General features: G+C 50.2%; 1 long non-coding RNA gene across 2 annotated transcripts; it reads right to left on the bottom strand.

Annotated features, from left to right (window-relative positions):
- Window positions 1–19,960: 19,960 nt before the first annotated feature.
- Window positions 19,961–21,782, bottom strand: LOC112271879. Of its 2 annotated transcripts, none has more exons than XR_002965396.1 (3): window positions 21,312–21,782; window positions 21,089–21,205; window positions 19,961–20,873 (listed from the first exon to the last, which is right to left on the bottom strand). It is a non-coding gene; the product is annotated as an uncharacterized LOC112271879 (long non-coding RNA). The 2 variants fall into 2 exon arrangements; XR_002965397.1 differs by having other exon boundaries at window positions 21,320–21,782.

Genomic DNA, 21,782 nt, shown 5'->3' with positions numbered 1-21,782 from the left:
GACCAGGCCCCACCTCCACCGCAGGATCAGGAGGTGGTACCTCAGGAGGGAGTGCTAACTGAGGAGGAGGAGCCCCAGGAGTTCCACGAGATGGACACCCCTGCCACCAACACCCGCTCCAAGAGGAAGAGGGTAAATGGAGCCTCGATGACAGCCACACCTCCCTAGTCTCGACGCCTGCCAGTTTTTATCAGTCTTTATCGTTATCAGTTTTGGCGAGTTAGTCATTGACCATACAGTCTACGTGTATGGCAATGTAGATCGATTGCATTTTTTCGTACTTCTTTATTTATGGGCAATGTCCCATCATGAACAAGTGTGATTTGCTATCTTTTTCAAAACCTTTTTATGAATGATTGAGATATCCTTGTGTCAATATCTGGTTTTGTGGGGGCCTAGACATCTTTAGCACTATTCTATCTGTTTCCTCATCTATGCTACCCTAAACAGATGCCTTCGAGACGTCAGAACCCCGCCAACAACGTTGAGGCCGACAATGCCGAAGCAGACAGAAATGCTGCCACCATGCAGCAACTGTTGGCAGCACAGACCCAGTTTCTGCAGCTGATTACTCAGCAAATAGCCAACGACAACCAACAGAACAACAACAACCAACAGCACCACCCACTTCAAGTGGATATGCTGCCACCTCCACCTCCTCGGCCGTCGGTAGACAATCGGCCGAGGGGGCCTGCGGCTCCCAGTGCCGGAGCCAGCCGCGCGAGCGGCCCCAATACCGCACACGCCGGCCAGCGAGACCACTCGCAGGCCGAAGACGCACAGCGGCAGCTGTGCCCTGAGCACCGTGCGTCGTGTGCGACGCCGACGGAGTCTCGCCGCACTCACCCGAGGGCACTGGGGGACAGGGCGGAGGGTAGCGGGTTTGAGAACCGGCAGCCTCCCGCCCAGACCCCGGCAGAAACCATCATAGCCACGCGTGTCATGGTGCGCTACGAGCCACCGCAAGGCACACCAGCGCACGAAGCATGGAGTGCGGAGTGAGACGTGCTCCTTGCACTCGCCGCCCAGCAGCCGCAAGGCGAGGGCGCCCCGGCTGGTTCAGGCCGGGGGCAGAACTCGGGACGAGGAGACACGCCCCACGTCTCAGGGCACCGAGAACATCCTCCCCCGCTGGGAGGGCAAGGAGGCGAGGATCCCGTGGGGTCCTTGGATTCGTCACCGACCGTTACACGGGGTGACGTGCGAGGCGTCCTGAACGCCCGCCAGCAGGAAGACCTCCGCCAGCGCTTGGAGTGCCGGCGCCGGCGTGAGGCAAAATGCCCGCGCCCAGAGGAGCAGGATGATGCTCCCATGGGCGCCGAGGACGGCTGCGCAGCGTTTACTCGCGAGCTGCGCCGGGTGACGTGGCCCTGCAAGTTCCGAGCGCCGACACTCAAGACGTACGACGGGACCGTGAACCCCAAGGATTTTCTCCTGACCTACACGTTGGGCATGCACACCATTGGCACCGACGACAAGGTCAGGGCCAACTGGTTCCCGATGGTCCTCAAAGCATCAACGAGGACTTGGTTGCTCAACCTGCCCGCCGGGTCCATAGCCTCCTGGGCTGACCTGCACGAGCAGATCATGAACGTGTTCCAGGGCGGCTACAAGCGCCCAGGAACCATGGCGGAACTGCACACGGTCGTGCAGAAACTGGGGGAGACGTTGCAGGAGTTCACCAACAGGTTCTCCAACCTCTCCTACTCTATCCCGGAGGCGGATGTCTACAGCGACACCGACGCCGACGAGCCCGGCTTCAAAAAAGCCTCGCGATGTCGCCTGCATCCTTGGGGGAGCGTATGCTCTGACGTCTCACGCCACCGTGAAGCGGCTCATGCGTGAGGTCTGCGCTCTCCTCCCCAGCGTGGAGGCGCAGCAGCCGTTGAGGTGGTCGCATGTGCCGATCACCTTCAACTCGGACGATCACCCGATCCGTCCCTTGGGTTCAGGGGTGCTCCCCCTCGTAGTGCCGCCGATCATAAACAACGTGACGGTAACCAAGGTACTGGTAGACAGCGGGGCAAGCCTCAACCTGCTGTCCCCCAAGCTGGTGGAAAAGCTTCAGCTCCCCCTGGAGCAGATGAAGCCCACCGACCCGTTCCGGGGGATCAATCCCGGAGTGGTGCAGCCCATGGGGCGAATCACGCTCCCAGTGACCTTCGGTTCCCGAGAAGCGTTCCGGACTGAGCACATCATTTTCGATGTGGCTCACACCCCGTTGCCGTACAACGGGATCATTGGTCGGCCAGCGCTGATCAAGTTCATGGTGGCAACGCATTGCGCCTACGGCGTGATGAAGATGCCGTCAACATACGGCGTTCTCTCCATGAAGTGCGACCTGAAGGATGCTGCTTGGTGCGTGGGCGAGGTCGTGAAGACCTCCGCAGTGGCGGGTCCCGGCGACTACGACGTTGCTGGGAACGAGGATCCACTTGCGAGTGAACAACCCGCACAGAAGAAGGCGCGAGCCGCTCCTGGGCAGGATGCCAGGGACCGCTCCAGCTCCTTCGGCGCGTAAGCAAGGGCAGGAAGATGAAGGAGGCGGGCACCAAGGTAAAGAAGGTGCCCCTGCATGCCCGCAACGAGGCACGCACCGTCTCCATCGGTGCGATCCTCGGCGACAAATAGGAAAGCGCCCTCGTCGCCTTCCTCCGGGAGAACTCTAACGTGTTCGCTTGGGAGCCGTCAGATCTTCCCAGAGTCCCTAGGGAGGTGCGGCCGGACGCGCAGCCCGTCAAGCAGAAGGTTCGCCGACAAGCACAAGAACGCAAGGACTTCATCCAGCAGGAAGTACAAAAGCTCAAGAACGCCGGGGCGATCAGGGAACAGTTGTACCCTACTTGGTTAGCAAACCCTGTTGTAGTCCTAAAGCTAGAAATAAATTGCGCATGTGTGTAGATTTTACTGATCTTAACCGTGCATGTCCTAACGACCCCTTCCCTGTACCCCGTATCGATCAAATAGTAGATTGTACAGCGGGTTTGAGTCTTTGTGCTTCCTAGACGCCTTCTCCGGTTAGCATCAGATCAAGATGGCATTCGAAGATGAGGAGAAAACAACGTTCATCACCCCGGTTGGCTGCTACTATTACACGTGCATGCCTTTCGGATTGAAGAACGCGGGCTCGACATTTCAACGCGCTCTGCGCGAGTGTTTGGGACCCCAGCTAGGCCGGAACATCGAGGCCTACATGGACGATATCGTCGTCAAGTCGCGGCGTAGGGATTCGCTCATCGGCGACCTGCAGGAGACGTTTGACAACCTCCGCAAGATCAAGCTCAAGCTTAACCTCGAGAAGTGCACGTTCGGTGTGGACTCGAGACACTTGCTGGGCTTCTTGGTCTCTCATAGGGAAATCAAAGCCAATACACAGAAGATCGAAGCGATCGAGAAGATGGAGGCACCCCGCAAGGTTAGAGACGTCCAGCACCTCAACGGGTGCGTGGCGGCGCTCGGGCGTTTCATCTCAAGGCTGGGTGAGCGAGCCCTGCCTTTCTTCAAGGTGATGAAGAAGAAGGGTCCAATCAATTGGACTCCTGAGGTATAAGCGGCGTTCCAGGACTTGAAGAGGTACCTAAAGTCGCTGCCGGTCCTTGTCGCCCCCAAGCCGGGCGAGGAGTTGCTGCTGTACCTAGCAGCGACGGACCAGGTGGTGAGCTCCGTGCTCGTCGCCGAGAGGGAAGAGCAAGTCCTGGGGGCACAGCATCACGGTGGTGAAGCGACCGCCTCCGTACACGGGTTCGATTTCTGTGCTTTAGTGCTAGTCCCTGGATCGACGTGTTAATCCCTTGCTGTCCTCAGGGTAGAATAGCAACGGCATCGATTACAGGAATTTTCAGACCATAATCACCCATACCACCTGAGGGACCTACGTTCCCACCTACACGGCTACATCTGCACAATCCCTCGGATCCAGGATCATATGTCTTACATCCATCCTGGCAGAGCCCATATTACCATGCGGTTGTACTGGAAGCTACTAAACAGGAAACTAGTCCAGTCTCTGTTACCCCAGGTGGCATTCCACATTTGCAACGTAGGCTCTCCCCGAATCCACGGGAGAGACGTCCATGGACGATCCATTCCTGAATCCACAGGAACTCGACTCAGAGGGACCCATAGAAATGGACCTGACGCCGCTAATCCTCAAAATCCTCAAAGAAGCCCACCGAGGATGGTTCATTGAATTAGTTGTTTTGCCTTACATCTAAAAAAAACATTTCAAATAGCCAAAGGCATAACAATATCATAATGTAGTTATTTCCCCCACGATACTATCATAGCCTAGCATTCAACTACAAACGATGACAATTTGGTGGCAAGGTAATGGCGAGGATAAACTATACTACCTAGGATTTATAGCTAGCATAGAGGTACGAGTAATAGTCCTATCAATGCATCTCTACCAACAACACTAATCCATAAGTATTTTAAAACAACAATAATATAGGGATATGATCAAAGTGAACTTGCCTTGTCCAAGGTTGTGATAGTTCTCGCACTCTTCGCAACAACAAGGAATACACTCCACACAATCTAAAAATAAAAGAAACATGCACACAATAAACACAACATTCAATGCAAAAATCATGCCATGATGCATATGCTATGTTAATGTACACTTGGTTACTTTTAATGTAACAAGTTTTGTTTCTGTTTTGAAAAGTTTTTTCAAAAGGTTTGGGCAAATTACACATTAACAAAGAGATAATTAATATGCATGAAACAAGGATAGGGTTTAAATTAAAAGATTGTGTGGTTTTTGCAACATAGAACAAGATTTAAACTTGTATGTAATTATTATTCACAAAATAATTTCTCTTCTGGTCCTAATGGACAGGGAACATGCTCAAATAATTTTACAGCAAGCTAACACGCTCAAAACCATTTTGAAACAATTCATTTGAAATTTAAACCATATTCAAGCATTCTGTAAATTGCTTCTGACTAAGTTGTTCAAAACTGAAATTAGACAGTGCCAAAATATTCTACAAGTTGTGACGATTCCAGAAAGGTGCGGAACACAATTTTTGGCCAAACGGTTTGAAAGATATGATGTTTTGAAGTTGTAGGGTCTATTCTGCAAAAGTGCATTAACTAATTCGGCCGAAATAAAATAAAATAAAGCTCTCTGCCACGTGGCAGAATCTGGTTGGCCCGGTTCTAGGGTTTCTGGCCGGCGGGGCGAGCTCGCCGGACGGCGGCGGCGGGCGGCGGCGTGGCGGCGCGGGGCAGGCGGGGGACAGAGCGGCGCGGCGGGCGGGCGGCGCGGGCGTGGGGCCGCTCGGGCGCAGGGCGGAGCGCACAGCGGCGGGCGCGCGGAAGAGCGGGCGGCACAGGCGGGGCGGCGGCGCGGTGGAGCGCGCGGCGCGCGGTGGAGCGGGCGGCCGGAGGAGAGGAAGAAGGTGGACGGCGGCGCGGCGGAGCTCCAATTCGAGGACGGCTCGCGGCACTGCGTGCGCAACGAAGAGAGGAAGAGGATTAGGGGGTCGGCGCGGGGAGAACCTCACCGGAACAGCGGCGAATCGCGAAGAACGGCGACGGCAGCCACGAACTCTGGCGAGCAATTAATCTCTAACCGATGCGAAATTGAACGTGGAGTTTGGGGGAAGTGGAAGAGCAGTTCGGGGGCTTCGATATGACGCGCGGGGCATCGGATTTGGAGTCGTGTGCGCAGAGGAATCGGAGTGGAGGTGTGGGCGGACTGTGCGTGGCCGGTTTTCTCGGGCAGGCGGTTGGAGGAGACGACGTGAGAGGAACCGGGCGGTTCGGGCGGGGCCGGTCCGGTTCGGTCCGGTCCGGTCCGGTTCAACCGGTTTTCTTCGCTTTTTCCTTTTCTTTTATCTATTTTCTTTTTTTGAACCTCAAAATTGATTTGAAGCTCCAAATCACTCCAAATAAAATGCAACGAAATTTGTAAATCATATTTTCATATGATCTAACTTTTGGAACCAGAATTTTCTCAAAATAAAATATTCAAACATACATTTGCCTATAAAATGGCTTTTAGGACCCTTAGGCTATCAAAATAAATTATTTTTCAAAATAGTTTCAAAAGCCAACTTATGGGATAGCTTTATATATGCACCAAATCCCTTTTTATCACAATACCCTCATGGGTTAAAATGCAAATACTCAAAAGCAAGATCAAAGCCCAAAATCAAATAAAGACAGTTTTGCACAAGGGTTTTCTAGGCAAATTTTAGGGTTTTCAAATGTGGTTAAATGCAGAGTGACATGATGCTTATGATATGCAATGCATATGAAGAGTTTTGAAAATTAGGATGTTACATGTGGTGTCAGGGTTCTTCTTGGAGAGGGCCCTCACCAACCGTGAAGCCACCGACAGTGTGGCCGAGTGGAGAATGGAGCTGACAGAGTTCGGGCTGCGTTTCGCAAACACCAAGAGCATCAAAAGCACCGCTCTTGCTAACTTCGTCGCGGAGTGGACGTCGACAGGCATAGAGGAAGAAGAGCCGGAAGCAAGCCTTCCCTGCAGATTGGACGAAGGGTACAGGGTCGTGTACTTCAACGGCGCCTTCTGTTTGCAGGGCACCGGTGCCGGAGTGGTGATCGATTCGCGCACCGGAGACCAGCTCAAGTTCGTGATACAGCTCCACTTCACCAACTCCACCAACAACATGGCAGAGTACGAGGGACTACTTGCCGAGCTACACCCGGCGATCGCCCTCGACATCAAGCGCTTGGTTGTTCAAGGAGACTCCCAACTCGTGATCAACTAGGTAAACAAGAACAATGATTGCCCCCAGATGGCAGCGTACGTGGAGGAAGTGCAAAAATTGTAGTCCAAGTTCAAAGGACTTCGATTTGAGCATGTGAAGCGCAAGGACAACTTTGTTGCGGATGAACTGTCCAAGTGGGCAGCGGAATGCAGCAAGGTGCCACCTAGGGTGTTCGTGCAGAGGTAGTCGAAGCCCTCTGTCGACCCCAAGGCAGTTGCAGGGGAAGCCCCTCCGGCAACTCAACGCGACCCTGCAGCTGCAGGAAACTATGCCGCCAAATTGGTGGCATATACTAGCCGGGAGCCACCACCCTGGGGACGCATATTATTCGCTACCTCAAGGACGGGACTCTCCCGGAGGAAGATGTTGCCGCGGAGCGAGTAGCCCGGCAAGCTAAAATGTACGCCGTGGTGGACAGAGAACTCTACCAGAGGCGTCCTAACAGAGTCATGCTTCTCTGCGTGCCCCAGGAGGAAGGGCGCGCGTTCTGAAAGATATACATCGAGGCACATGCTCACACCATGTGGCCTCCAGGGCACTGGCTGGGAAACCGTTCCGGCACGGGTTCTACTGGCCGACAGCACTAGCCGATGCCGAACAATTAGTCAAGACCTATGAAGCATGCCAGTTTCACGCCAAGAAGAGCAACCAACCAGCACAAGCCCTGCAAGTCATCCCGTCCCCGTGGCCGTTCGCGGTCTGGGGCCTGGACATCGTCGGCAAACTACCGAGAGCAGTTGGCGGCTACGAGTACCTACTTGTGGCAATCGACAAGTTCTCGAAGTGGGTCGAGGTGGAGCCTGTCCGAGCCGTCACGGCGCAAGCAGCCATCAAGTTCTTCAAGGGCATTGTGTGCCGGTTTGGTGTGCCTAACGGCATCATCACCGACAACGGCACGCAATTCACTAGTGCGGTGTTCCGATCTTACTGCGAGGACATGGGCACTAAGATTCACTTTGCCTCTGTTGCTCATCGGAGGAGCAATGCGCAAGTTGAGCGAGCCAACGCAGAGGTGCTGCGGGGGCTCAAGACGAGAACCTTTGACAAGCTCAACGGCCACGGGAAACACTGGGTTGAAGAACTCCAGCCCGTGTTGTGGTCACTGCGGACCACGCCGAGTCGGGCGACGGGTCAAACTCCGTTTGCCCTCGTCTACGGGGCAGAACTGTGCTACCCCTCGAGCTCAAGTATGGGTCACCTAGGGTATGCGCGTCCAGTGACAAGAGCCAACACATGCAGAGGATTGATGACCTTACATTCATCGAGGAGATTCGATGCCGGGCTGCTGTACGAGCTGCAAGGTACCAGCAGGGACTCCGTCGTTATCACGACAGGAGAGTCCGTCCCCGGGGGCACGAGGTTGGAGACCTCGTCCTGCACCAGATACAAGGAACAAAGACCGGGAACAAGTTGACTCCAATCTGGGAATGCCCTTTCCGGGTAGTGCAGGTGACAAGACCGGGGGCTGTCCGGCTGGAAACCGAAGAAGGCTTGCCGGTGCCCAATAGTTGGAACATTGAGCACCTACGCAAGTTCTACCCGTGAAACGATGGCGGCTTACCCACGGGTGACGCTGCGGCAGCGTGCCTCTTTAAGCTAGTGTAGCCGGGCAAGGCCTGATAGCACAAAGTTGAATAAAGATAAGTGTTCAATTGGTAAATATTGTGCTTTGCTGTCTGTGAATGCTTCTGTCTCCTTTTCCAGGTGCACAAAATTGTCTCCTCATCCTTGGCTGTGAGCAGGGGGCTGCTGGAACCCCGAAAACCAAGCTCGTTGCCGGGACGCCCCGGAACGAGGCCTAGCAGTTGCCGGACCTGTCCGCAATGTGCTACGTGCCAAAGAGGCACCGTGGAAATGTAGAGATGCTCACACCCAGGCCTGAGGTCGACTCTTCTGTGCCCGGGGGCTGGGAGGCAAGAGGTTATCCAGTTTATATTGTTTTTCGTACATTTCAAAAAAAAATTGCTATGTACCTTGGGCACTGCAGGAATCTGACATGCAGGATAGGGATGAGGCTGTAACATCCCAAATTTTCAATTTCGGATGTTCACATCTTTTCATTTCTCATGCATATCACCTTGATCATATCTTAAAATTTTCGTGTTTCATTATGATGCTTTATTGAAAGTGTTTGAAATGGTGTTTTGGAATGTGTTAGGTTGATAGAATTTGATTTGAAAAATTTCTAGAATTTAAAAATGCATTCTGGGATTTTTTTTTTATTTGGATTTATTTGAAGCTTAAAGGCATTAAAACTATTTTTATTATTTTATTTTTGAGTGGGAATAATTTTCCTGGACTCTAGATAGAATATATTATTTTACAGAATTTTTGGGAATTTTTCTGAAGCCATTTAATATTTTAAATGATTTAAATGGATTTTCGGGTGAATTATAGATCCTGAAAAGTATTTTATACTCTTGATCCTTCTCCAACCCTTCTTCTTCGTCCCCGAGCTTTGATTCACCGATTCCATTCTTCTCCAGAGAGATTTGGGTATGATTTGGTTCATCTTCCTTGTTCTTCGGTTAGCTTCCTTTAGGCGTCGATATTTAGCAACCCTCTGATCATGATGTGCTCTCGTTTTCACCATTGTGTAGAGTGTATGTTTATCTATAATTTTTCTGTAGATAGTAGTCATAGATGGTTCATCTTGAGCATTGCATCGTCGTTGCAAAACTGTATTCTTAGCAGCCTCTCTGCCGTATCTCTGCCGCGGCAGGAAGTTGTAGCACCATTCTTACCGAGTAGACTAGTTCGCAGAAGTTCTTCTTGTTGTTCGTAGCATCATTTTAGTTGATTCTTGCTGTAGTTAGAACCTTAGGTACACCCTTGCACAGTAGTTACCTAGTTGGGCCATTTCAAATTCATCTTCACTAGTAGCACAACAGCAAGAGTTCGTATCATGTACTGTTCTGCTTTAGAGTAGCCACATTCATCTATTCATACCTACTGCCTCATATCTCCTTAGTTCGTAAAACCAGTTACATTTGGAAGAGTAGACTATATTCTTGGATTCGTATGTTTAGTTCTCTGTCATTGGAATAGTTTAGCACCAATAGCTTTTCAGTAGAATTTAGTATCCATTATCTGTCAGAATCTGACTAGCCACCTTTGCAAGCCAGTAACTTTCGATCTGTAGATCCAATTGACCTGATACCTGTTGCGTTAGTTAGTACAATCTTATTATTCTACTCTAGCATATGTTTCATGCCATGTACTATACTTTAGCACCTTTTACCTATCAACCTTAGTTGCAACCTGTTAACAGGAGCAGATTACTGAATTTCAGACTTAGCCACTCTAGCCTTGGCCTTAGGCTTCAGAACTTGGTTTGTTAATACTATGGTATTACATAGATGACGTTTAGGTTCTGTTATTGAGTGTTGGATTAAATTCATTTATTCGAAGTTCATTTGGAGTTATATTTGGATTTTGAGAGATGTTTGGAACTATGCATTTATTGTTGCTTCGTTCTTCGCGTTAGATTATTCGGACTGTGATTGCGACGAGTGCCTGGGAGTTGACGACCGCAACAACTTTCCTGATCCAGGCAAGTTACACTTATTGATCATGTAGTACCTATATATTTGCTTATGCTATTTTGTTTACAATGTCATAGGGATGCATGTTAGAGTTATTTTTTTATAAAGTATTTATCAAATGCGTTTTCAACATGTTTAGTTATTCCTAGTAGATTGCTTATAGGATTTTATTGCCTTGCCACCAAATACCATAGGTTATGTATTTACATTTTTCCAAAGCATGCTATACTATTATAACGGGACGGGACCCAAACTATATTGAAAAGTATTAAGTGCTCTTTATGAGCGAGTATGTCTTTGGAAAAATGTTTTCGAAATAAAACCAAAATGTTTTATCTGGACGGAGTGGTATGATGGAAGCCAGTTGGCTGTCGGCAAGTGTTGTAACCCCGTAACGGGTACATGCTCAGGAGAAGGTGGGGACCGCCGTCCAGAAACCCAAGAGTTCAAATCTTCTCATGTACCCAAATGCTTCTTGTGCAACCACTTGCTATTATGGGCTCTGGCTTGGTCGACTAACTAACGGGAAACCCTTACCTAGGTATCGCCATCCGGAGAGGGGCCAATGTGCTCATATGGGGCGGGCGTTGCCAGAATTAGGTATCAGGGGGCTTCTAGTGAAAGACTTCGTCACAATCTTTACCTGTTGCGCACGCTTGTCGTCAGGCAACACTTTGGACTGATTGTGTCAAGTGGGTAAAGTGTAAAAACCTCTCGAGAGTGTCAATCTAATCGATTACCATGCCCCTGGTTACGGGTGACTTTGAGTCAATAAGTCAGGAGAAGTGGAGAACTTCAAGTTTTGTTTTCAAAAACCCCAATACTGTTTTGACTCGATGGAAGATTCCACAAGATGAGTCAGGGAAAAGGAATGCTATGTGAGTGTCAGTTGACCCAGAGTGCATAGCTAGGTCGTGGAGTGAACATCCACAGAATGACCATACTATTGTTCAAACCCGGTTTTATCAAAACTCCAGGATTAGAGATTTTTAAAGGAAAGTACTATGAGTAATTCAAAACCCCAAAAGCAGCATTTTGCAGAAACAATCCTAGTAGCCAGACTAGGAAATCCTTCATCATTTCGATGCATTTCTCCTAACCACACAGGTGTGACTTGCAAGTACATTCAATGTACTGACCTGCACCTATCATGTCTAGAGAGTGACGCCTAAGAAGAAGACGCAGGGTCACGAGTCTACACTCAACTTGCCTGTGGCGTTGATGGTACTCCCTCTTTATCAGTTTGTTTTATTTGGACTTCCGCTTGGCTTGTATTAAGTACTCTGGATTTGTATTTCGAACCGATGTAATAGACATGTGTATGGTATTTCATCAATGGAACTGTGTGTGCTAGCATTTGATCCAGGGACTAGCACAGATTACACAGAGATCCGGATCCTTACGGGTCTGGGTCGCCACAGAGGCGAAGGCACACGGTGACGCTCGTGGGGCAGTCTGGGGTGTCGTCGTCTTGCGAGTAAGTTGTACATATATGGCAATTACTTCGAGGCTTGATGCAGGAAACTGAGACATGGCCAGTGCCTCCACGCGGCGGCTGGTGGTCCCGGGCGTGTGGAGGCAAGAACGGCGCTTTGGCTATTTAAGGAGACCAGGGCAAGTGCAACACCAGCAACGGGCAAGAAAACAAGAGATGTCACAGAGAGGCGATGGTGGTGCATCCCTCTGCACTTGTCGCTGACGGTGTTCCCACCATCGCGGCCCTGCCACATCTCTTATGGAGCGACACCAGAAATGGTGATGATACAAGCGAGAGGCGTCGTAAAGGCGCAGTGGTGGTGCATGCCTCCGCGGCTCCGAAGGTGTTGCTGGAGGGTGCACTGGCACCGCGTCCTTGCCACGGCTCTCAACAAGGCGCAACAAGTCTAAAAAGAACGGGAAGCTAGGGTTCTCAACGCATGAGAGTGGAAAAACCGTGCCTCTTAGGCATCCCACGCCCCTGCTTATATATCGAGTGGAAGTGGGCTCCAAGCCTTGTGGCCCATCCACCCTGCGAGTCCAACTCGCATTGTCAGCCCAATTCCAGTTCGGGTCCAACCCGACCAAATACTTGCTCCCGCTCTTAAGTGTGTGACCCCGCAGGCTCATGGCGACTTGGACACGATTGGAGTCCGACTCACAATCGATCAATCGGTAGCGGCTCCTAGCAGAACGTGCCGACTCCCAAGTACCATCGAGTCATGACGACGTACCTTCCAATGTGACATACGTCTTAGTCCATTTTGCCTCACGATATACCTTGTCGAACTATAGGCGATTAATCGTCATCCCTTTAATAGTTCAACTCTCTTCTCGATCCGTGATATACGATTCATCCGACTAACTCTTAGTCGATCGACCCGGTTAACAGTTAACCAAGTCGCGCATGGCCATGCTTCCCGAATCATATCACTCAAGAGGGCCCAGAGAATATCTCTCCAGTCGGAGGGGCAAAATCCCATCTTGGTTATCCACATCACACAGCTTGATTCTCAGTCAACCCGAACTCTGCCTTTATAACTGCCCTGTTACGGAACAACGTTTGACAGAACCTAAGTTGGTGATCCACAACTCGGATTGTGCGATAACCTCAGGTCTAAGGATTACATTGATTGAGACATGCAAATGACGACCTACTCGTTGCATCTCAATATGGGTCAGTCCGACTCGCTAAACTCTTTAGCCGAGTCCGTGTAAGCTGGAATGACATCACCATGCCCATGACAAGTGGAACCGAGTCATCAGCCAACTTTCACATTAGTCTAGGTTATGTGTCCAGCACAACCTCAATGACTAAGGACAATTTAGTATGAACAACATGAATACATAGTTCCACAATCAAATCACATATTCAATGATACATATCAGATGTTCAAACAAGGACAACTTAATAATATTTATGAATATATTGGGAATTACATCATACATGATTGCCTCTAGGGCATATTCCCAACAGTAATCATGGCCCCGGCAGGCGCCGTGGCCGATTGCTGAAGGGCTCCGGCGGAGGCAACCTCCGTCGGAGCATCGTCGTCGACCTCGCTAGTAAGGTCGATGACCCGCACCTCTATAGGCACGGGCGCAGCCGGAGCCCCTTCGGCAGCTGCACGAACGGCACCTGCGTCAAGCATGGGGATTGGCGCGAACAGATAAAGGATGTGTTCGAACTTGCACGTACCTGCCGCCGGGAAGGTGCCCTGCGAGCTTGAATCAGGGGCCGCTGCCACCGTCGCAACGGCTGCGTCAGCAGCGCCATGGTCGCCGCCGCCCGATGCCGGGCAAGGCTTCTTGGTTGGGGCTGTCGGCGACACGCTGGCCTACCCCTCTTCCTCGACGAACTGGAAAACGCAAAAATAGATTAGTCAGGTAGAAAATAATTTCGCGAAATCAAAACTGTTCTCGACAACATTGGACTTAGCCGGCTTGAGCTTGAGCACCCTGTCCGCCAGGATGCTCCTCGCCGGAGGGCCTCTTCTCGCAGGGGGAACTGTCAGAGTTGCCAGGGTGGTCGGAGCGGCTGCTGCAGCCACGCCACTGTCGCTGGAGGCCCCAGCCCCCGCGTCGCCGTGAGGCTCCTGATGCTGCAGGCTGGCCTCCCGCCTGCCCGCCCGCTCCGCCGCGGATCGCCTCACCAGGGGGACGTCATCTTCCTCGTCATCCACCTCTGGCACGACTTCGCCGGCTGCCGGGGGAACGTCGTCGTCGCCGTCGTCGTCGCTGAGGTCTCCTTCGACGCCCAGCGAGGAGTCGTCGGAGTCCGAACCCTCTGCCTTGGCGGAGGCCTGGCCTTGGCCCCCTTTCCCCGAATCGGCACCCGGCTCCTTGCTCCTCCGGGACCTGGGCTGCGGGGGTGAGGGTTATGCCAAGGGGTCCTCCACGATCCCCCACTCGTCGCAGAGTGGGGGATCCCGGGCTCCCGGGTTCGGGATCCTGGCGTGGAGCGAGTGCGCTCTAAGCGGGAGCAGCCGGTAAGGTTCGTCCTTGTCGATGATACCCTTCACCCAGAACTGCACTTCCTCCGGGAGGAGGTCCGTGCGCTGCAGCCGGGTCCGGTCGCCGGCCCTGGTGTACATCCACGCTGGATGCGAGCGCCGCTGCAAGGGGGCCACGCGCCTCCCGATGAAGGGGCGCGCCACATCCGTGTCCGTGAGCCCGGCCTCACGGAGCGCATTGATCTTCTCACAGATTGGGGCCAGCTCCTCGTCCTTCTGGTCGCGGAGCGTCCAGTCATCAGAACCCTTCGAAGGCCCAAGGGGCTCCTCGTGGAACACCAACACCAGTCGCGGCGCCACTCATGCTCGATCTTCTTCTTCCCCAACTCGATGAATTCCGATTTGGTCCTGTCGCGGAATCGGAACACTACCCCCGAGGACAGGGGAGCCTTCTTCTCCACCCTCGGGTAGTAGTAGTGGCGGAATAGCGCCACCGACGGCATCGCCCCGACGAACGCTTCATAGAGGTGTTGGAAAACAGCCAGTGTGAAGAACGACGTGGGGTGAAGCTGCGCCATGATGAGCCTGTAGGTCTCCATGATGGATGAAAGGAAGTAGGAGTGCGGCGACACGAACCCGGCAAGGATGAACCTCCCGAAGATCAGGAAGTAGTGCCCGTCGCGCTCCGCTCCGACGGGAAGGACCCGCGTTGGCCCGTGCTCATTATGCTTGGTGGCCAGCGCCAAGTCCAGCTTGTCGACCCCTTCGCCGTTGTACCCGGGGGGGAAGAAGGCAAATTTAGCCCGCATTTCCTCCTCCTTCCGGGCCCTGTCCGACAGCTCGTTCTTGCCGGCCTTATCCCCTTTGCTAGTGCTTCCCTTGGGACGGTTCTGGTCCTTGGAAGACATCGGCGGAGGTGGAGAGGTGGTTCGGTTGGAGGTGGGGAGCGGGGAGCTTGGGACGAGGTGATGGCAGGAGCGAGAGACAATGGGGAGTGCCCCGCCGCCGGCCTTGGGTATTTATCGAGGCTGGCGGACTGCAACGGACACCCCCACGATCGGCAATAAAGAGCCCTAAAGAATCGGAAATTAAGAGGGGGGTGCACGACGTGGCCTTAACTCTCTGGTGATTAAGGGGGATAAGGCACGAAATCGTGCGCCCAACCGTTTCCCTCGGAGAAGTGGAACTATAAATGCGGCTCACGAGGCCGGGTGCCAAGGGGTTTCCCCCTTGGGACCCACGCATCGGATAGGGCGTAGCCCGGCAACCCACCGAGGATAGCACTTGCTGGAAGCTTCAAGGCTGCCGACCCACGCCATGGGGCTACTGTCGTACCAGTGGCCCACGGGGTCCCACTGATACGGGACGCGTGGGTCGTCAGTGACGGAGCCCCATCAGGAAGGACTCCCGGGAAGCGACAAGCCCGAGGAAGCCTGCCTCGAGGAGACGACCCCTAGTGAAGCTAAAGCTAAGGGCCGAGTACAAGATGCTCCCGGGAACCCCGGTCCCGGGAAGCCAAAGGAACGCCTCCCGGCAACTTGCCGGTGCGCTAGCCGGGAAGATGCACCCCAGCAACCCGCGCTCAGGCATGCAGGAGGGACCCGCAGAACAGTGAAGACGGGACAAGACGACGGGACCCGACATGAGTCTTATCAGCAGGCCTAGTCTTGCTTAGTAAGGCTAGAGTGGCTACCCTGAGAACCATTTTTTCTACCGTGTACAGTGGACCGGGCACTGCATGGCATCCAGCGTGGATGAGCAAAAGTGTATTCCGTGTAGCTGTGACACGCGTCTAGGCAACGTGTCACACTGCATGCATTGGCACCTGTGGTATCCCCTTGTCTATAAAAGGAGGGCCAATACCACCGGTCAAAGGGTTCAGCCCAGTTCAAACCCGAATGAGTATAACATAGCATAGCGTTCACCTAAGTAGCCAACCCGTGAACTCCCCGGGTGATCTGTACGCTCTCAAACTTGTGAATACAACTCAAAGCAGGACGTAGGGTATTACACCTCCGTGTGGCCCGAACCTGAGTAAAACTCTTGTGTCTACACTTCGTGTCTATCGCCACGCCGGCAATCGCCGGAGCGATCACCTCGCCCTCCACCGAACTAAAAAGGGGGTGCTCGGCATCCCCGGTGCCGGAGACCGTGCTCCAACAGTCACGCCAGGTGACGCGCGGGGCGGCATGAACGCCCGCCAGTAGGAAGATCTCCGCCAGCGCTTGCAGCACCGGCGCCGGTATGAGGTGGAGCGCCAGCGTCCAGAGGAGCAGGAAGACGCTCCCATGAGTTAACAAGGTCTTATAAATCACTAACCAGAGATCGTAGATACAAAAATAAGCCATTGAAACAGATCTAATATAGCGAGTCTATGCATCTAGTAATCAATTAATACACCGACCGCCATCTCAGTTAAAGATATCTCGAGAGACCATCTCCAGATGGTTGCATCCAATATCAAATGGCTCCCGCTGATGCACAAGGAGAAAGAAAGACCATAAGAACCGAGTCCAGTGTGTGGCTTTGTAGCTCACCTGCAAAAAATGTAGAACTCTAGTTCTGCTTAAAAAAATATCATTTCTATAATTCCAAAATTCCAACAGAAAACCGAAACTCTCATATGAATATATATGACTTTAGTCTTTTTATCTATCTCATTAAGCCAGCTCCCAATTAAATTAGTAATGATAGTCCGGGGAGGTAAGTGAAAAGTTATGAAAATAATATGTTACACAAAACAAGCAAAAGGGTATGAGAGATGTTGTATACTTTCGTCAGAATCGCAGAAACAAAATTTCAAACTCCTATTCCTATTCCGTTTGGCAAGATTATCTTTAGTTCAGAAGACTTTACAGTCAACAAATTGCATAAAGATTTTAACTTTTAAAGCAATCTTAATCTTCTAGAGGTATTTTCGATGAAACGCCACATGACCTTTCATAAAGTCCACATAAATAGACTTTACACAAAAAGCATTCGAGGAAGAAAGACTCCAAACAAATCTATGAGATCCACACAAAAATTGGACCATCATGATTCAGAGGAACCTCTCAAAAAGGCTTGATTATTTTTTATCCATATTTTTCTGGCAAAATGATAGTCAACAAAAGAAATATGGACTCGCAAAATGGAACATCATGTGCAGGCCAAATGACCAAGACGGTTTGGGTATTGAGGATCTTGATGCTAAAAAACTGCTCTTCTCAACAAATGGTTGTTCAAACTTTTGTTCGGGGACAGTATATGGAGGGAACACATTAGTTTGCACGAGTTGTCTCAGGTTGACCGGAAACCATGGATGTCTCACTTTTGTGGAGGGCTTATGAGATCCAAATGGTTTTTTTCTTCAATTTGGATCTTTCTCTATCAAGGATGGATCTCAAGTGAGATTCTCTGAGTACATGCAGTCATCTGAGCAAGAGCAAAAGAGGAATCTATATGCCATAGGATCTTTGTATATGGACGGACCTAAATGTAGTTCAGCTCCACACACGATTCGGTGGCAACTAAGTAAGGGACCACAAAAACCTACATGAACACACAATGGAGCATACAGAACTAAAAATCAAGTAAGCCTAACAAACGACGCAGAGGTTCCAACAATTTGTCCAAAAGGACCCTGGTATCTGATGAAAACATAAGCAGTGCCTGTTTGGGGCACACATTTAGATGCAAAAATTCCGTTGTCCATAAAGATATGATGGGTTGAGCTCACCTTTATTGATACCAAGGCCGAATGGGTAAACAATCCTTCACTTCCTCTGTTTCTATCGGGTCTGTCACAAGTGAAAATGCACATGGTTCAGACAATGGAAACAAAGAAACCATAGAAAGCAATTGATATTGGCTGCCTAAGTTGACAAGGCTGCAAGCAATCATTCTACACACATCTAACACAAACATGCTCACAAACATTCTGCCTGAGTCTAGTTCTGAGCAGCCGCAGCGTGTTAGACAATGGAAATAAAGAACAAAAATTATGGAAGTAGGCTGACACTGACTGTAAGTAACCATTGTACACACCTCTTCCTCCAAGCTGCTCACGTATTAAAAACTCTAGGAAACCATGTAGCTTTAGTTCTAAAACATTTTATTTCTGAGCAGCTGCAGCCTGTAAGAACCTTTGTTCTCTTTTTATTTTATTTTTGCTAGCTTAAGTTTGTTTTTCTGCTTTCTGGGTTTTCTTTCTGCGCTATAAGACTCGCATCATCTGGAGGCTTTCATCTAATACAAAATGGCATGTACTTGCGTGCATTTCGAGAAGAAGAAAAAAACACTTTGCCAGTACATTTAATTGAAGTTACACACAAAAGAAATTGTAGAGGAATAGTTATACAGGCAGTAAAGAGTATTTTCTTCCACTCTCTAGCTGGTTTGATCCTAAATGTTATATGAAGGGATGTATGACAAATAGGTAGAGAAATCAATAACTAATTTAGAGGGTCAGATAACAGTATATGCACTAATCAACAATCAATAGAGTGAGCATATATCTACATGTGCTTAACTATCCAATTTGAGCACACCATTGCCTCCCTATCCAACTTCGTAGCTCATCTAACGTAAAGAATTTTAGATTCTGGTGTATCTGAATGCGCTAAATACCTGACAGAGAATAAACAATTCATTTATTGATGCATGCTGTACATATCAAAAACTGAATACCCAAATGGGAACATGAATTGAGTTCAAATAAAATAGACTATGTGGAAGATAATAATTTATGAGGAAATTGCATTGGAGATCCATCAACTTGGCATGTGGTAACAGTCTAGTCCAACAACTCGTATTTTGCACTTGCTTACCCCTAAACTTGGCTTACACGCACACATCCAGTCCAAATGACGAATTCGCCCGTAACAGTGATGACGTGGCGTCCGACGTGGACTCCGGGAACTTTTCCGGGGGGGTTTAGCAAGTTTGCGAGTAGTGAATTATTCAACCCCCCCCCCCCCCCCCCACCCTTTTCATGTCTCTCCTGAACGCCAGCTTAGGATTTCTTTTAGAAAACCGCTTCCCTCCTCCGATCCTTCCATTCCTCAGTCCTTGCCTCCTCGTCTCCCACCTTTATCTCCTGCTCGATGAACCTGAGGCAGCAATTGCTCTGGAGGTCATCATTGATTTGATCATCGGCGGCAGCTAACATGGCGGAAGGGTGAGATGGAGGCCCGGCGTAGACGCGTCGGCGACGAACCTCCAGATTATGGTAAGTAATCTATCTCCACCATTGTCGTGGCATGGAGCCAAGACATCATCGACTCCGTCCCATCTTCACTCCGACCCATGGTGCAGCAGAGAGCTGGGAATCGACGAGCAGGAGAACGACGGAGGCAACCGGGGGGAGAGCGGAGAGTGGAGAGCAAGAAGAGAGTGAGAGCTAGGGTTAGGGGTTCGGGGTTTATAATGGGAAATTCGCAGGCTCAGGCGCAGGAGGGGGTTATTTGAAAAGAAAACTTGCTAAAAAAAACCCTGGAAAAGACCCGGAAGGCCATGTCGGACGCCAGGTCATCGCTGTTACGGGCAAATTCATCATTTGAACCTGATATGTGCGCGCAAACCAAGTTTAGGCGTAAGCAAGTGCAATTTGTGAGTTGTTGGACTAAATTGTTACCAAGTGCCAAGTTGATGGACCTGCAATGCAATTTGCTCATTTATGAGAGAAATCTAAAAAGAGGGACAAAGATGAGCACAATTATCAGTGAACTCAAATTTATTTCCGAGCTACAGATGAGAACATGAAAGTTGAAATCAAATAAACTTTGCAGCTAGGAATATTTTCCTCTGAAAGGTTCCTCTTTTCCTTCCAGTTGAGGAAAAGGAGAACATCATTCGTAAATGGATAGGTATGCTTATATCCAGTTACAGAGAAGGACTCATGAATGCAAAATTCTGGACTATTGCTTCTTTGGATGTCAAGCATTTAAGCCGAAAGAGATGATCAAATATTATGGATATTGTGAATAGAACTCTCTAGCTGTGCATATGCTACTTAAAAATGTTTAGAACTCGATGTAATGTAAGATAAGACCTAACATTTTGGAAAAGTATGAGGTTGTTGGACAATACTATCTATGAAAAGTTTATTAGCGTTGTCTACCTTAATAATCTGAAGTTGTCCACAAACGTGTCAGGATTTGAAAAGAACCTGCGGTTGCAGCCTAGTGAACTCCGGTTGGTCACCATTGAGTTTTCTCTAGAACCATACCTTAGCCCGATCTTTCCAAAACCTGAGCAAAATCACACATGCAGAGCATACCAAAACCCACCGATGCCATCATTGGGGAAACAATAGACAGCGAGGCTCGTCGAGCACGCATAAATGTCACGCAAATCCTCTACCAGAGGGTGACTGAATTCATAGATGGACATGGGAAATGGCTCTAGCAACACCAAAAAATATAAAAGCTTCCGACTTCATTTGTATGTTATCTACCATACAAAAGGTCCCACCTCATTCCAAGATACCATCAAATATAAAGCATACGAATACACGACGCCCTTGAGCAACTAAGAACATTGCATATACGGGTAAAAATAATTAACCTATAATGGCCTGGCGCTTCTGTAGTTTAGTATGTCATGTGACCTTTTTCTAACTATCCAATTTCCAATGCTCTCCACATTTTGTGATTTTTAGTTGTGACTTGGGGCTGCAAACAAAATGCAACAACACAAGAGCTTAGTTGGATCCTGACTTCATGTGGTCCAAAACTGAGGCCTTCAAGAATATTACTCTCTCCGATGCATATTAATTGTCGAAATATTACATGTATCTAGATGTATTTTATGCACAGATACATCCATATTTAGACAAATTTGAGACAATTAATATGAATCGGAGAAAGTATCTAAATTCGTAACATACCAGGTCGCTGTGTTCTGGGCTCTTGGAGACGAGTGCCACAAAGTGGAACGAACGAAAAACACCGGAACAAGTCTAAGTTGGTGATGGCACGATCATGTCGGTCGAGATAGGCAGGGACTGGCGAACGTGAGGCCAATGCGAACAATTAGACAAGAGGCCATTTCAATGACGTAGAGTAGATCTAGTGTAGTCTACAGGTCTATAGAATTATATGGTAACTCACAGACTGACCGACGGCAACGAAATCGAGCGACGAACGTGGCGGCCGGAGTCTAAGTAGACGCTGGAATTGGAGAGCTGTGGACGACGGTTCGGGCTGCAGGTCAGGATGTAGGATTCTACGCTTCGAGGTTATGTTTCTGGCGCGAGAGTTCATCCTGCGGCGGCCCGGTTCATCGGAAACGGTCGGCGGCGGCGAACGCTGCGACGTTGTGTGCAGGGGCGCAGGCTGGGGCTTTTGGGAGGAGATGGCGCGGTGCAGAAAGAGGTGAGCGAGAGGAGGCGGCTCAGCTTTCAAGGCTCCTGCGCGCGTTTCGTGTGGCCGGAAGTGTCGTCGGCGACTCGGCGGTTGCAGGAGAGGAGGCGGCGGGGTGCGTTACCGGCGCTGGGCTGCCAGCTGCGTTTCACACGAGCAGGAACGCTCTGGACGAGCGACCGTTATGCTTCAGGAGTTCAGGGAGGCCTTGCGGGCGCT

This window comes from Brachypodium distachyon, chromosome 3, assembly GCF_000005505.3.
Source record: "Brachypodium distachyon strain Bd21 chromosome 3, Brachypodium_distachyon_v3.0, whole genome shotgun sequence".
Classification (NCBI taxonomy): domain Eukaryota; kingdom Viridiplantae; phylum Streptophyta; class Magnoliopsida; order Poales; family Poaceae; genus Brachypodium; species Brachypodium distachyon.
The sequence above is the reverse complement of the archived record's forward strand: the minus strand, read 5'-3'. Positions and strand labels throughout refer to the sequence as shown.